Source organism: Lampetra planeri, chromosome 6 (genome assembly GCF_965212315.1).
Source record: "Lampetra planeri chromosome 6, kcLamPlan1.2.h2, whole genome shotgun sequence".
Taxonomy (NCBI): domain Eukaryota; kingdom Metazoa; phylum Chordata; class Hyperoartia; order Petromyzontiformes; family Petromyzontidae; genus Lampetra; species Lampetra planeri.
In genome coordinates this window covers 17,261,416-17,275,795 of record NC_136112.1, presented here as the reverse complement: position 1 = coordinate 17,275,795, position 14,380 = coordinate 17,261,416, and the positions used below count along the sequence as shown (strand labels likewise).

The 14,380-nt window shown below is 56.6% G+C and overlaps 1 long non-coding RNA gene across 4 annotated transcripts in view; it reads right to left on the bottom strand.

Moving 5' to 3' along the window:
* The window catches only part of LOC144719626 (uncharacterized), a 48,521-nt gene extending 35,610 nt beyond the window's left edge, over positions 1-12,911 (bottom strand). For 3 of the 4 annotated variants that reach the window (XR_013585630.1, XR_013585628.1, XR_013585631.1), the window contains exons 1-2: positions 12,776-12,911; positions 5,786-5,979 (exon numbers count right to left, since the gene is read on the bottom strand). This is a non-coding gene — a long non-coding RNA (uncharacterized LOC144719626). The remainder of the gene's footprint in view (positions 1-5,785; positions 5,980-12,775) is intronic. The other variant, XR_013585629.1, reaches the window with a different exon arrangement.
* Between the last annotated feature and the right edge of the window lie 1,469 nt (positions 12,912-14,380).

Below are 14,380 nucleotides of genomic sequence, written 5' to 3'. Positions count from 1 at the left end.
CGCTCCCTCAGCCACTGACCACAGACACCCAGTACGCTAACCACTGTGCCACCGCTCCCTCAGTCACTCACCACAGACACAAACAGTGCGCTAACCACAGCTCCACCGCTCCCCACACACCCAGTGCGCTAAACACTGCGACACAACTCCCTAAACACAAACAAGGTGCGCTAACCACTGCCCTACCGCTCCCCACACACACAGTGCGCTAACCACTGCGCCATTGCTCCCTACACACAGTGCCCTAACCACTGCGCCACCTCCCTCGCTCACTCAGCCACACAGTGCACTAACCACTGCGCCACCACTCCCCAGTCACTCACCAGACACACACACAGTGCGCTAACCACTGTTCCACCGCTCCCTCAGTCACTCACCACAGACACAAACAGTGTGCTAACCACAGCTCCACTGCTCCCCACACACCCAGTGCGCTAAACACTGCGCCACCACTCCCCAGTCACTCACCAGACACACACACGCAGTGCGCTAACCAGTGTGCCACCACTCATCCTCACGCACACACTCAGTGCGCTAACCACTGTGCCACCGCTCCGTCAGCCACTAACCACAGACACAGTGCGCTACCCACTGCCTCATAGCTCCCCACACACATGCAGTGCGCTAACTATTGCGCCTCCGCTCCCTACACACAGTGCGTCAACCACTGCTCCACCGCTTCCCACAAACACACACACAGTGCGCCAAACACTGCTCCACCGCTCCCCACACACACACACGCAGCGCGCTAACCACTGCTCCACCGCTCCCCACCCACAAACACAGTCCGCTATCCACTGCCCGACCGCTTCCCACACACACACACAGTGCGCTAACCACTGCGCCACCGCTCCACACACACAGTGCGCTAACCACTGCACCACCGCTCATCTCCCCCACACACACAGCGCGCTAACCACTGCGCCACCGCTCCTCACACACAGTGCGCCAAACACTGCACCACCGCTTCATCAGCCACTCACCAAAGACACATCGTTTGCTAACCATTGTGCCACCACTCCATTCCTCAACGACATACTCAGTGCGGAAACCACTGACCCACTGCTCTTTCAGCCGCTCACCACAGACAAACACCGTGCGCTAACCAATGCGCCACCGCTCCCCACACATACAGCACGCTAACCACTGCGCCACCACTCCACACACACAGAGTTCGTTAACCACTGCACCACCGCACCCCACACACACACACAGTGCGATAACCATTGCGCCACCGCTCCTCACACACAGTGCACGATCCACTGCGCTGCCGCTCCATCAGCCACTCATCAAAGACACATAGTGTGTTAACCATTGCGCCACCACTCTTTACCTCAGCCATACACAGTATGCTAACCACTGCCCCACCGCTCCCCACACACACACACAGTGCGCTATCCACTGCCCCACCGCTCCTTCAGCCACTCACCACATGCACAAAGTGTGCTAACCACTGCACCACCGCTCCTTCAGCCACTCACCACACACACACAGTGCGCTAAGCATTGCAGAACCACTCTCTCCCTCAGCCACATACACAGTGCGCTAATCACTGCGCTACCGCTCCCTCAGCCACTCACAACAGACACGTACAAAGTGTGCTAACCACTGCGCCACCGCTCCCCACACATTGCGCTAACCACTGCGCCACCACTCCCTGTCTCAGCCACACACAGTATACTAACCACTGCGTCACTGCTCCCCCCCCAAACACACACCTTGCGCTGACCACTGCGCCACGGCTCCCAACACATACACACACACATGGTGTGCTAACCACTGAGCCACCGCTCCTCACACATCCACAGTGCGCCAACCACTGCGCCACCGCTCCCTCAGTCACTCACCACAGACACAAACAGTGCGCTAACCACAGCTCCACCGCTCCCCACACACCCAGTGCGCTAAACACTGCGCCACCACTCCCTAAACACAAACAAGTAACGCTAACCACTGCGCTACCGCTCCCCACACAAACAGTGCGCTAACCACTGTGCCACCGCTCCCTACACACAGTGCCCTAACCACTGCGCCACCACTGCACCACCTGCCTCGCTCACTCAGCCACACAGTGCACTAACCACTGCGCCACCACTCCCCAGTCACCAGACACACACACACAGTGCGCTAACCACTGTTCCACAGCTCCCTCAGTCACTCATCACAGACACAGAGTACGCTAACCACTTTGCCACCGCTCCCTCAGTCACTCACCACAGACACAAACAGTGTGCTAACCACAGATCCACTGCTCCCCACACACCCAGTGCGCTAAACACTGCGCAACCACTCCCCAGTCACTCACCAGACACACACACGCAGTGCGCTAACCAGTGTGCCACCACTCATCCTAACGCACACACACAGTGCACTAACCACTGTGCCACCGCTCCGTCAGCCACTAACCACAGACACAGTGCGCTAACCACTGCCTCATAGCTCACCACACACACGCAGTGCGCTAACCATTGCGCCTCCGCTCCCTACACACAGTGCGTCAACCACTGCTCCACCGCTCCCCACAAACACACACCCAGTGCGCCAACCACTGCTCCACCGCTTCCCACACACACACACGCAGCGCGCTAACCACTGTGCCACCGCTCCACACATATACACACAGTGCGCCAACCACTGCTCCACCGCTCCCCACCCACAAACAGTGCGCTATCCACTGCCCGACCGCTTCCCACACACACACCCAGTGCGCTAACCACTGCGTCACCGCTCATCTCCCCCACACACACACAGCGCGCTAACCACTGCGCCACCGTTCCCCACACACACAGTGCGCTAATCACTGCACCACCGCTCATCTCACCCACACACACAGCGCGCTAACCACTGGGCCACCGCTCCTCACACACAGTGCGCCAACCACTGCACCACCGCTTCATCAGCCACTCACCAAAGACACATCGTTTGCTAACCATTGCGCCACCACTCCCTTCCTCAACGACATACTCAGTGCGGAAACCACTGACCCACTGCTCTTTCAACCGCTCACCACAGACAAACACCGTGCGCTAACCAATGCGCCACCGCTCCCCACACATACAGCACGCTAACCACTGCGCCACCACTCCACACACACAGAGTTCGTTAACCACTGCACCACCGCACCCCACACACACACACAGTGCGATAACCATTGCGCCACCGCTCCTCACACACAGTGCACGATCCACTGCGCTGCCGCTCCATCAGCCACTCATCAAAGACACATAGTGTGTTAACCATTGCGCCACCACTCTTTACCTCAGCCATACACAGTATGCTAACCACTGCCCCACCGCTCCCCACACACACACACAGTGCGCTATCCACTGCCCCACCGCTCCTTCAGCCACTCACCACATGCACAAAGTGTGCTAACCACTGCACCACCGCTCCTTCAGCCACTCACCACACACACACAGTGCGCTAAGCATTGCAGAACCACTCTCTCCCTCAGCCACATACACAGTGCGCTAATCACTGCGCTACCGCTCCCTCAGCCACTCACAACAGACACGTACAAAGTGTGCTAACCACTGCGCCACCGCTCCCCACACATTGCGCTAACCACTGCGCCACCACTCCCTGTCTCAGCCACACACAGTATACTAACCACTGCGTCACTGCTCCCCCCCCAAACACACACCTTGCGCTGACCACTGCGCCACGGCTCCCAACACATACACACACACATGGTGTGCTAACCACTGAGCCACCGCTCCTCACACATCCACAGTGCGCCAACCACTGCGCCACCGCTCCCTCAGTCACTCACCACAGACACAAACAGTGCGCTAACCACAGCTCCACCGCTCCCCACACACCCAGTGCGCTAAACACTGCGCCACCACTCCCTAAACACAAACAAGTAACGCTAACCACTGCGCTACCGCTCCCCACACAAACAGTGCGCTAACCACTGTGCCACCGCTCCCTACACACAGTGCCCTAACCACTGCGCCACCACTGCACCACCTGCCTCGCTCACTCAGCCACACAGTGCACTAACCACTGCGCCACCACTCCCCAGTCACCAGACACACACACACAGTGCGCTAACCACTGTTCCACAGCTCCCTCAGTCACTCATCACAGACACAGAGTACGCTAACCACTTTGCCACCGCTCCCTCAGTCACTCACCACAGACACAAACAGTGTGCTAACCACAGATCCACTGCTCCCCACACACCCAGTGCGCTAAACACTGCGCAACCACTCCCCAGTCACTCACCAGACACACACACGCAGTGCGCTAACCAGTGTGCCACCACTCATCCTAACGCACACACACAGTGCACTAACCACTGTGCCACCGCTCCGTCAGCCACTAACCACAGACACAGTGCGCTAACCACTGCCTCATAGCTCACCACACACACGCAGTGCGCTAACCATTGCGCCTCCGCTCCCTACACACAGTGCGTCAACCACTGCTCCACCGCTCCCCACAAACACACACCCAGTGCGCCAACCACTGCTCCACCGCTTCCCACACACACACACGCAGCGCGCTAACCACTGTGCCACCGCTCCACACATATACACACAGTGCGCCAACCACTGCTCCACCGCTCCCCACCCACAAACAGTGCGCTATCCACTGCCCGACCGCTTCCCACACACACACCCAGTGCGCTAACCACTGCGTCACCGCTCATCTCCCCCACACACACACAGCGCGCTAACCACTGCGCCACCGTTCCCCACACACACAGTGCGCTAATCACTGCACCACCGCTCATCTCACCCACACACACAGCGCGCTAACCACTGGGCCACCGCTCCTCACACACAGTGCGCCAACCACTGCACCACCGCTTCATCAGCCACTCACCAAAGACACATCGTTTGCTAACCATTGCGCCACCACTCCCTTCCTCAACGACATACTCAGTGCGGAAACCACTGACCCACTGCTCTTTCAACCGCTCACCACAGACAAACACCGTGCGGTAACTAATGCGCCACCGCTCTCCACACACACAGCACGCTAACCACTGCACCACCGCTCCCCACACACACACAGTGCGATAACCATTGCGCCACCGCTCCTCACACACAGTGCACGATTCACTGCGCTTCCGCTCCATCAGCCGCTCACCAAAGACACATAGTGTGTTAACCATTGCGCCACCACTCTCTACCTCAGCCATGCACAGTATGCTAACCACTGCCCCACCGCTCCCCACACACACAGTGCGCTATTCACTGCCCCACCGTTCTTTCAGCCACTCACCACAGGCACAAAGTGTGCAAACCACTGCGCCACCGCTCCTTCAGCCACTCACCACACACACAGTGCGCTAACCACTGCATAACCACTCTCCCTCAGCCACATACACAGTGCGCTAATTACTGCGCTACCGCTCCCTCAGCCACTCACAACAGACACGTACAAAGTGTGCTAACCACTGCGCCACCGCTGTCCACACACAGTACGCTAACCACTGCGCCACCACTCTCTACCTCAGCCATACACAGTGCGCTATCCACTGCCCCACCGCTCCCCCAGTCACTCACCAGAAACACAAACTGCGCAAATAACTGCGCACCCGCCTCCTCATCTGCTCACCACAGACACAAAGTGCCCTAACGACTGCGCCACCACTCTCCACACACACAGTGCGCTAACCACTGCGCCACGGCTCCCCCCCCACACACACAGTGCGCTAACCACTGTGCCACCGCTCCCCACACACACAGTGCCCTAACCACTGCGACACCGCTCCCCCCCGCAAAACATACCTTGCACTAATCACTGCGTCACTGCTTCCACAGTCACTTACCAGACACACACCTCTTAGTGGCAAGCTCCAGGTTTTGCAGCAGCGCCTCCAACTCCTCCTCTGAGTGAGCAGCAATTACTAGATCGCCGGCATACATAACATGGCTAAGCAATAGGGAGCCATCCCTTGACCGCACCAGGGCATCGATTAGCCTCCCATTGTATCTATACCAGATGGAAATTCCTTCAGTCCATCTATTTGTAATGCGGGCGTAAGCGACCTTCCGGATGTGACGTCACGGGGGGTGGAGTCATGTGACGTGGGTGGAAGGTTCGGTGCCTTAAGCGGGTAAACCGGAAGGGGAAGGCAGTCGGGGTGTGAGCGGAAAAGAGTGAGGCCACGCGGGCGAGTGTGGAGAGGGGGGGGCGCCGACGGCCATCGGGAGCCAACCCCGAAGATAAGAGGAAGCTGCGGAGTGGTGTGCAGCTGCAGAGGAGACAGCCAGAAGGGCTGCGTGTTAGAGGCAGCGGTGTGGCTGCCAGGAGGAGCTGCGGAGAGAGAGAGAGAGAGGGCTGCATGTTAGAGGCAGCGGTGTGGCTGCCAGGAGGAGCTGCGGAGAGAGAGAGAGACAGCAAGAGGCTGTCAGAGCTGCGGAGGGAGAGGAGTTGCAGCGAGTACAGCCAAGGGGGGCTGTGTGAGAGAAACAGCAGCGGAGCTGCTGTTGTGGATCGGGCCGACATTGGAGTCAGCACCGTGGAGAAGCTACAGAGTAAAGACAGCCGTGTGGGTGTACAGCACGAACCGAATAAAGGACACTGAGCCAGACATCGTGGTCCAGTCGTTTATTACACTGGTGTCGGAAGTGCAACGGCATGTCGAAACAAGTGAGGAAGAAAGTTAATCCGGCGCCTGCATCGACTTCTTCGTCCGACGACGACGAACTCCCTCCAACCACGGATCCTGTTGGGGTGGTGGAGGAGAGCCCGGCTGAGGCGACCACGGGAATGGGAGTGGAGGATGTTGGCGCGGTGGCGGGTCCGTCGACATCATCAGACGCGGATCAACGATGGCAAGCGATGGCGGTACAACTGGAGGCACTTAAGGACGTCCTGGCGCATCTATGCCATCTCGTCGCGCCAGGGACGATGGATGATGCAAGTGGTGCTCCGCGGGCCGCCACGTTGCCTGTCCTGCCGCCGCCATTGCCCACGCGGCAAGAGGCCGCCATTTTGCGCGCTCCGTGGCGCCAAACCGCCATCTTGGCCACGCCGCGGGCCGACGCCATTTGGAATTTGCCATCACAACCACCACCATCGGAAGACGGCGGGAAGAGGAGTCGGAGTCGCCACCTTACAACGGTTAAAGAATTTTCCGTCGGTGGGGACTGGAGCGCGTTCGCCTGCCGCTTCTTGGCGGCGGTACGCACAGCAAGATGGACCGATGCGGAGGCTTTGGAGGTGTTGCCGACTCTCCTGGACGACGAATCTGTCCGATTCTTCCGTTCCATAACGACCGATAAGAAGGCAACTTTATGTGGTGTTTTTCAAGAAATGGCCGATGCTTATGAGCCACCAGATGATGCGCATCGGCGATTTGCTCAACGACAACGAGCACCAGAGGAGTCGCCCGTGGCGTTCAGGGGTGCGGTGCTGGAGCTGGCCATGGCAGCTTATCCTGAGACGCCACAGGACCTGCTCGAGCCTCTCATATTAGGGAAAATGTTGGAGCTGTCTCGGGATCTAGGGATCCCCATGCCTGTGTGTGGGCATGAGAAGCTAACTTCCCGGACGGCTGCTAAGTGTCTCGATGCGCAATTCAACCTCCGTCGCTGGAAACAAGTGACGGCGTGGACGGGGGGGCCCGTCAAAGAAGGGGATGCGCTGGGGTGGAACCCTGCGCAGGCTGTCTATGTTCCGGTTGACCGGGGCCCTCAACAACTGACGGCCGCCTCCGCTCCATGGACGGGACGCGGCGGGCCGAGACCGCGCGCGGCGCTACCAGAACGGGGCCGTCAGGAGGCGAGGCCTGCGCTTCGGCGCAACGAGGCCGAATGTTTCCGCTGCGGGCGTAGGGGCCACTACGCCAGAGACTGCTGGGCCCGCTTCCCGGCTCCGCCGCAGCAGGAGGCCTCGGCACCGGTCAAGTCGGCTAAAGATCCTCCGAAACAGGCATGTCGGCACGCACCAGACACTCGGCAAGGCTTTCCACCTCACCCACCACCTGTGTTGCGCGATCCTATTGTTGTTGTTAAAGAAAGGCCATCGACGGGGCCTTGTCATTCAGTTACGCAGTGGCGCAAATTGGCACGGAGAGTTGTCGCGGCCGCTACGGGTTCGTCCACTGTACCGGGGTCCATACAAGGTGTGGACGTGCGCATTTTGGTCGACTCGGGGGCGTCTGCGACTATTATATCGGATGTCATTTTCCATCTGTTGGGCATTCCGCCGGGGGCTGTGCGTCCGGTTTATGGGTCGTGCGTCGCTGCGAACGGGGGTAGCATGGGTATCGTGGGTCAGTTGGATGCTAAGATATCTATTGGGGATGTGTCGGCCTCGGGTGTTGTGTTGATATCGAGATCTTTGGCGGTTCCTTGTTTGTTAGGCACCGATTTTTTGGCTAAGATGCCCATTTTGATCAAAATCAATGAGAATTGTATTGAACTGCCGGGGGGCCGTCAAATCTCGTTTCTGCCGTCGCCCTGGGGGCGACCTGCTTCGGCCGTACAAGTGCAGGCGCTGTCCGTCGCATCTGTGGACATCCCACCTGGTACACAGATGCTTATACCCTTGCGGTATCGGAAGCCCCTGCCTGATCGGCTAGGAGCAGTAGGGGTCTTGTTGTCACCGTCCGCCACGATAACAACCGGGTTGGCGTTAGTGGGGGCACAGACCATCGTCCGGCCGGATCAATTACCGTTTTTACAGGTGCTTAATGCGGGGGGAGAAAACGTCCGTGTCCCGGCCGGTACGGTTGTGGCACATGCCACTACGGCGTTTGCGACCCATGATTGTCCACATAGCCGGGGAGTTGTTGCTGGGGTTTCCGAGCCAAGGAGTTCGGATGATCGTTGGGTTGCTCATTTATGTGACGAAAATTCTTCCCTGTCCATGGAGCAACGTGGTGCGCTGCGTAAATTGTTGTTGTCATATTCCGATGTGTTCAGCTCCGATGATTTGGATTTGGGCCGCACTTCGTTGCTTTACCATCACATTGAGACGGGCGATGCTGCCCCTATTCGATTAAATTCGCATCGGATGAGTCCTGCGGAGCGAGAACACGTACGGGGGGCAGTGGAAGACATGTTGGCTGCGGACATTATATCGCCATCTAACAGCCCATGGGGCGCTCCAGTCGTCTTGGTTAAGAAGAAGGATGGCAAATTGCGATTTTGTGTTGATTTCCGCAAATTGAATAAGATATCGGTGGCAGATGCGTACCCCCTGCCGCGTATGGATGACTCCCTCGACGCATTGTCGGGGGCTAAGTTCTTTTCCACACTGGACCTCTATTCGGGATTTTGGCAGCTTCCCCTTGACGAGTCCTCACGGGAGAAAACCGCATTCCGTACGCCGCAGGGGTTATTTCAATTCAACTGTCTCCCGATGGGATTGAATGCGGCCCCTGCTACATTTCAAAGATTGATGGAGCTCGTTTTGACGGGGTTGCAGTGGGAGACATGTCTTATATATTTGGACGATATCATTGTCTTCAGCCGCACATTTGATGAACATTTGACGCGGCTGGAGACAGTGTTCACGAGGATGCGTTCTGCCAAATTGAAATTCAAACCAAAGAAATGTCACCTACTGCAACGGTCCGTCCGCTATTTGGGGCACATTGTGAGTGCTGAGGGAGTGTCCACGGATCCGGAAAAGACGGCGTGCGTCCGGGATTGGCCAACTCCGGCCACCGTGGGGGATGTTCGGCGGTTTTTGGGATTTGCCTCGTATTACCGAAGATTTGTGCCGGGTTTTGCGACGATTGCGAGGCCCTTGCATCTCCTTACGGGTAAAGGACGGAAGTTTGTTTGGGGACAGCCGGAGGAGGCGGCCTTTCGGAGTCTGCGTGATCTATTGGCCACGGCCCCAACATTGGATTATCCCGATTTCGATCACCCATTCATTCTTGATACGGACGCGAGTGACACAGGTATTGGGGCGGTGTTATCACAGTCTAAAGGGGGTGTAGAGCGTGTCGTGGCGTATGGTAGCCGAGTCTTGTCTCCTGCGGAAACCCGCTACTGTGTCACTCGCAGAGAACTATTGGCGGTTGTTTTTTTCCTACGGCAATTTCGACCATACCTCTACGGTCGTTCTTTTATTGTGCGTACGGATCATGCGGCCTTGCAATATGCCCTTAAAATTGACCAGCCATCCGGACAGTTGGCACGTTGGTTGGACACGCTACAGGAATTTTCCTTCCAAATTCAACATCGGAAGGGAGTGCGCCATGCGAACGCTGACGCACTTTCCAGATTACCGCGGCGCGCCCCTTGTAAATGTGAGTCAGGGACGCATAGGTGTTCGCCGATTCCAAACCCCCCTCAGCCGCTTACGTTGGCCGTCGAGAAGTCGGACACTCCGATGGAACCGGGACCGGCTGACGGGGTTTTGAATCTGCCGAGGTCTGTCTGGATCCGGGAACAGATGATGGATGAGTCATTGGTGTCCTTGCGGAAGCGGTCTGCTAGGGACAATGGGAGTCCGAGTACGGCTATGGGGCCGCAAACCGCTCTCCGAGATGGTCTGCTTATGTGGCGGGAGGGGTTCCAGGAACGTTGGCGCCTGGTGGTACCAACGTCCTTGCGATTCGAGTTGATTAGAACCCTCCATTGTGACACTCTCTTACATTTAGGGGTGCAGAAGACCTTGTTGACGTTGCAACGTCATTATTTTTGGCACGGCATGGCGACAGATGTCGTAGGGCACGTGCGCGCGTGCCCTGCGTGTGCGCGACGTAAGCCGCCGAAACATCCTTACGTGCCGCCTCTCCAGTCGATTCAGGTGTCTCGAGTCAATGAATTGGTGGCACTGGACATATTGGGACCTTTTCCACCATCGGCGAGGGGTAATAAATATTTGCTGGTAGGGGTTGAGTACCTCTCCCGTTGGCCGATGGCCTGGCCGTTGCCCGATCAGTCGGCCGCGGCCATTACCGACGCCTTTTTGTTTGGGTATATTATGGATAAGGGGGCGCCTGAGAGACTCCTCACGGACCAGGGCAGGAATTTCTCTTCTAAATTATTGGCGGAAGTGTGCGCGGGCCTTGGGACTAAGAAAGTACGGACATCCCCATACCATCCGCAGACGGATGGTATGGTTGAACGGCTGAACAGGACATTGTCTGCCATGCTTTGCCATACCGTGAGTGAACAACAATCAGATTGGGATCTGCACATCCCCGGGGTGCTTTCGGCGTACAGGATGACGCCTCATGCGGCTACAGGATATTCGCCGTTTTACCTTATGTATGGTCGGGAAAACGTGCCGCCGGTGGATGTGCAATTGGGAACTGGGGTGAAGGGACCTCGTAAACCACTTCCTGAATACATCCAGGACACGGTTCGCCGAGTCACGGAGGCGCGGGAGAATGCCCGCGTGGCTACGGCCAAAGCCCAGGCCCGGAACGAGCGATATGCGCGACGGTCTGAGGGGGAGTGCCCTTGGAAGGTTGGGGACCTAGCCTGGCTTCATTGTCCACAGGTACGTCCGGGGACCTCGCCGAAATTGCACAAACCCTGGCATGGTCCCGTACGCCTCATTGCGGTTCCCAACCCACAGTCAGCACGCGTCCAGATTGGGTCTCGTCGCTGGGTTGTGCATACGTCGCGCTTGAAACCATATGTTGCTCCCTTACATGATGCGTCATCCCCCAATGTTGCCTTGCCGGGGTCTGTTGCTGCTGACTCTCCCCTGCCTGCGTCCATTGATCTTGCTAGAGCGCCTGTCGTACCTGTTCCAGACAGGCCGGCCGTGACATTGCGGGGGACGAGGGGCCCTGCTCGGAGGACGCCTGCCAGGTCTGCGGGACCTTCGAGCCCTGCAGCCCTTCCGACCCAGCTGCGGGCACGGTCACAGGACAAGCCCAAGACTAACTCTTTAGAGACACGGGACGGCGGTGGACTTCCAGCTGCGACAGGGGGATTACCCCCTGTCATTCCTCGACTTTCATCGCGTTCCCGTTCTGCGAGTGGGCCGCCGACCGTCCGGGACGGGCCGGCGACCCGCACACGTTCCAAATCGCTTACGTTTCGTTGATTGTTGCTGTCTTGTTATTTTTTTTCTTACAGTTGTATTTATTGCATGCTTTTGTACGTTCGTTGATGTTAATTGCGTTGTTGTTGTTCTTGCTGTTACATTGTATGCTTAGTGTCCTTTAGGGGGGGAAGCTCGGTTCGCCGCATTACGATTTGCTATTGGTCAGCCGAGGTCGGCTGGGATTTTTCTACGGGGGAGGGTGGTGTAATGCGGGCGTAAGCGACCTTCCGGATGTGACGTCACGGGGGGTGGAGTCATGTGACGTGGGTGGAAGGTTCGGGGCCTTAAGCGGGTAAACCGGAAGGGGAAGGCAGTCGGGGTGTGAGCGGAAAAGAGTGAGGCCACGCGGGCGAGTGTGGAGAGGGGGGGGCGCCGACGGCCATCGGGAGCCAACCCCGAAGATAAGAGGAAGCTGCGGAGTGGTGTGCAGCTGCAGAGGAGACAGCCAGAAGGGCTGCGTGTTAGAGGCAGCGGTGTGGCTGCCAGGAGGAGCTGCGGAGAGAGAGAGAGAGAGGGCTGCATGTTAGAGGCAGCGGTGTGGCTGCCAGGAGGAGCTGCGGAGAGAGAGAGAGACAGCAAGAGGCTGTCAGAGCTGCGGAGGGAGAGGAGTTGCAGCGAGTACAGCCAAGGGGGGCTGTGTGAGAGTAACAGCAGCGGAGCTGCTGTTGTGGATCGGGCCGACATTGGAGTCAGCACCGTGGAGAAGCTACAGAGTAAAGACAGCCGTGTGGGTGTACAGCACGAACCGAATAAAGGACACTGAGCCAGACATCGTGGTCCAGTCGTTTATTACATATTGAAGGCTTCACGAACTACGTGGTCGAAATAGATGTTAAATAATGTGGGAGCCAGAGGACATTCCTGCGCTAACGACTGCGCCACTGCTCCCCACACACACACGGTCCGCGAGCCGACTGCATCAGCCGCTAAACTTGAGACCCAGGGCGCTATCTCTGTCACGATCACCCCCCTCGCTCCCCTCCCTCGCCACTGAGGAAGTTGCGGTGAGGCAGACCAGGTGCTTTCGTTTTTGCTGTAACGATGGAAGGACGCGCCCGCACCAACTCGGAGACCCGTCAGCGTTTAATCATCACCATCAACAGGGCTCTTTTTCTGCTCGGAGCTCGAACCAAGTACGAACCGAGGCCCTGCGACCTTGGCAGCAATCAGCAGCATTTTCATCAGCAGCAGCATCATGGGCATTACCATTTACTCTGGGAGCTGGTGATAGGCAACTCTCTACTCTGATTGTTGTGCGGGTTTTTGGACGACAAATATTCCGGCTGTTGTTGCTGTTGTGTAGGTTTTCTGGTCCCTGCCATGGCAACGTGGAGTTGACACTGATTGGGCTGTGAGGCTGAGCCGAACGTGCCCCCATTTAGACGGACGCACAACCAGGAAACGCCAGTGTTCACGCGACAGGTGTTGGGTCATAACTCTACACGCCTTCCTCATGAACACATTGTTGTTAACGTATGGTTATTGTTATATTATTACACTTCCTATTGTAATCGGTCATCCCCATGTGGCAGTCAGCGGCAATGAACAATGAATGCACTCCCATCTCTATTTTAAACTGAAACTAAACTTTTTTTTTCTCATTGCAACCATGTAGGGCTACATAGCTTTTTTTGTTCAGAAGAGACCTGTCCACACGTAATGATAGCTCGACGAAGTGGCTTATATCATCATGTAGACATTTATAGCAGCAGCCACAATCTAAACGGATGTTTCTACAGACTCCTAGAGACCCATAGAAACATGAGACACATAGGTAAAGTCACGTAGAAGAGAAGTAATATAAAAATAAAACATAATACAATTCTCACGACGTTTCGGTCACAACGCAAGCAGCTGTCCTCAGGTGAAGACCAGGTCTGTAGGGGAGACAGCGTCTGAATGAAACACCACCACGCTTGGAGCGTATATTTCAGCTGGGTTGGAAGGGGGGAAGGGCGCCTTGACAAAATAATTTGCATATCAAGAAGAATTTAGCATATTTATGGGAAATGCAGGTATGTGATTAGTACTACTGGTGAAATGCGTAGGAGGTGGGCGGGGGGTTTTCAAAGTCATTATGCCCGTGCATTATGCAGGATTAGCAGCATCAAAGGGAGGGGATAGGGGTAGCGTTAATAGAAGGAAGGAATGTTAATAATATGTAGCTGCAGTAACTAAACAACCACGTAAAAATCTCAAGTATAAACTACATAGTATCATCAGTATACTAAATATACTCTCCAATAAGCTGAGTTACTAACAGTAAGTAATACATTACAATTCTATGTCTGGAAGGTTCTTAAGGAGTGTGGCGAAGGGCGGAGTATGGGTGACGTGAAAAGGGGATATAAGGGGGAGCCGGAAGGGGCTTGAGGTGAGTTGGTGGGAGCTGGAAGCA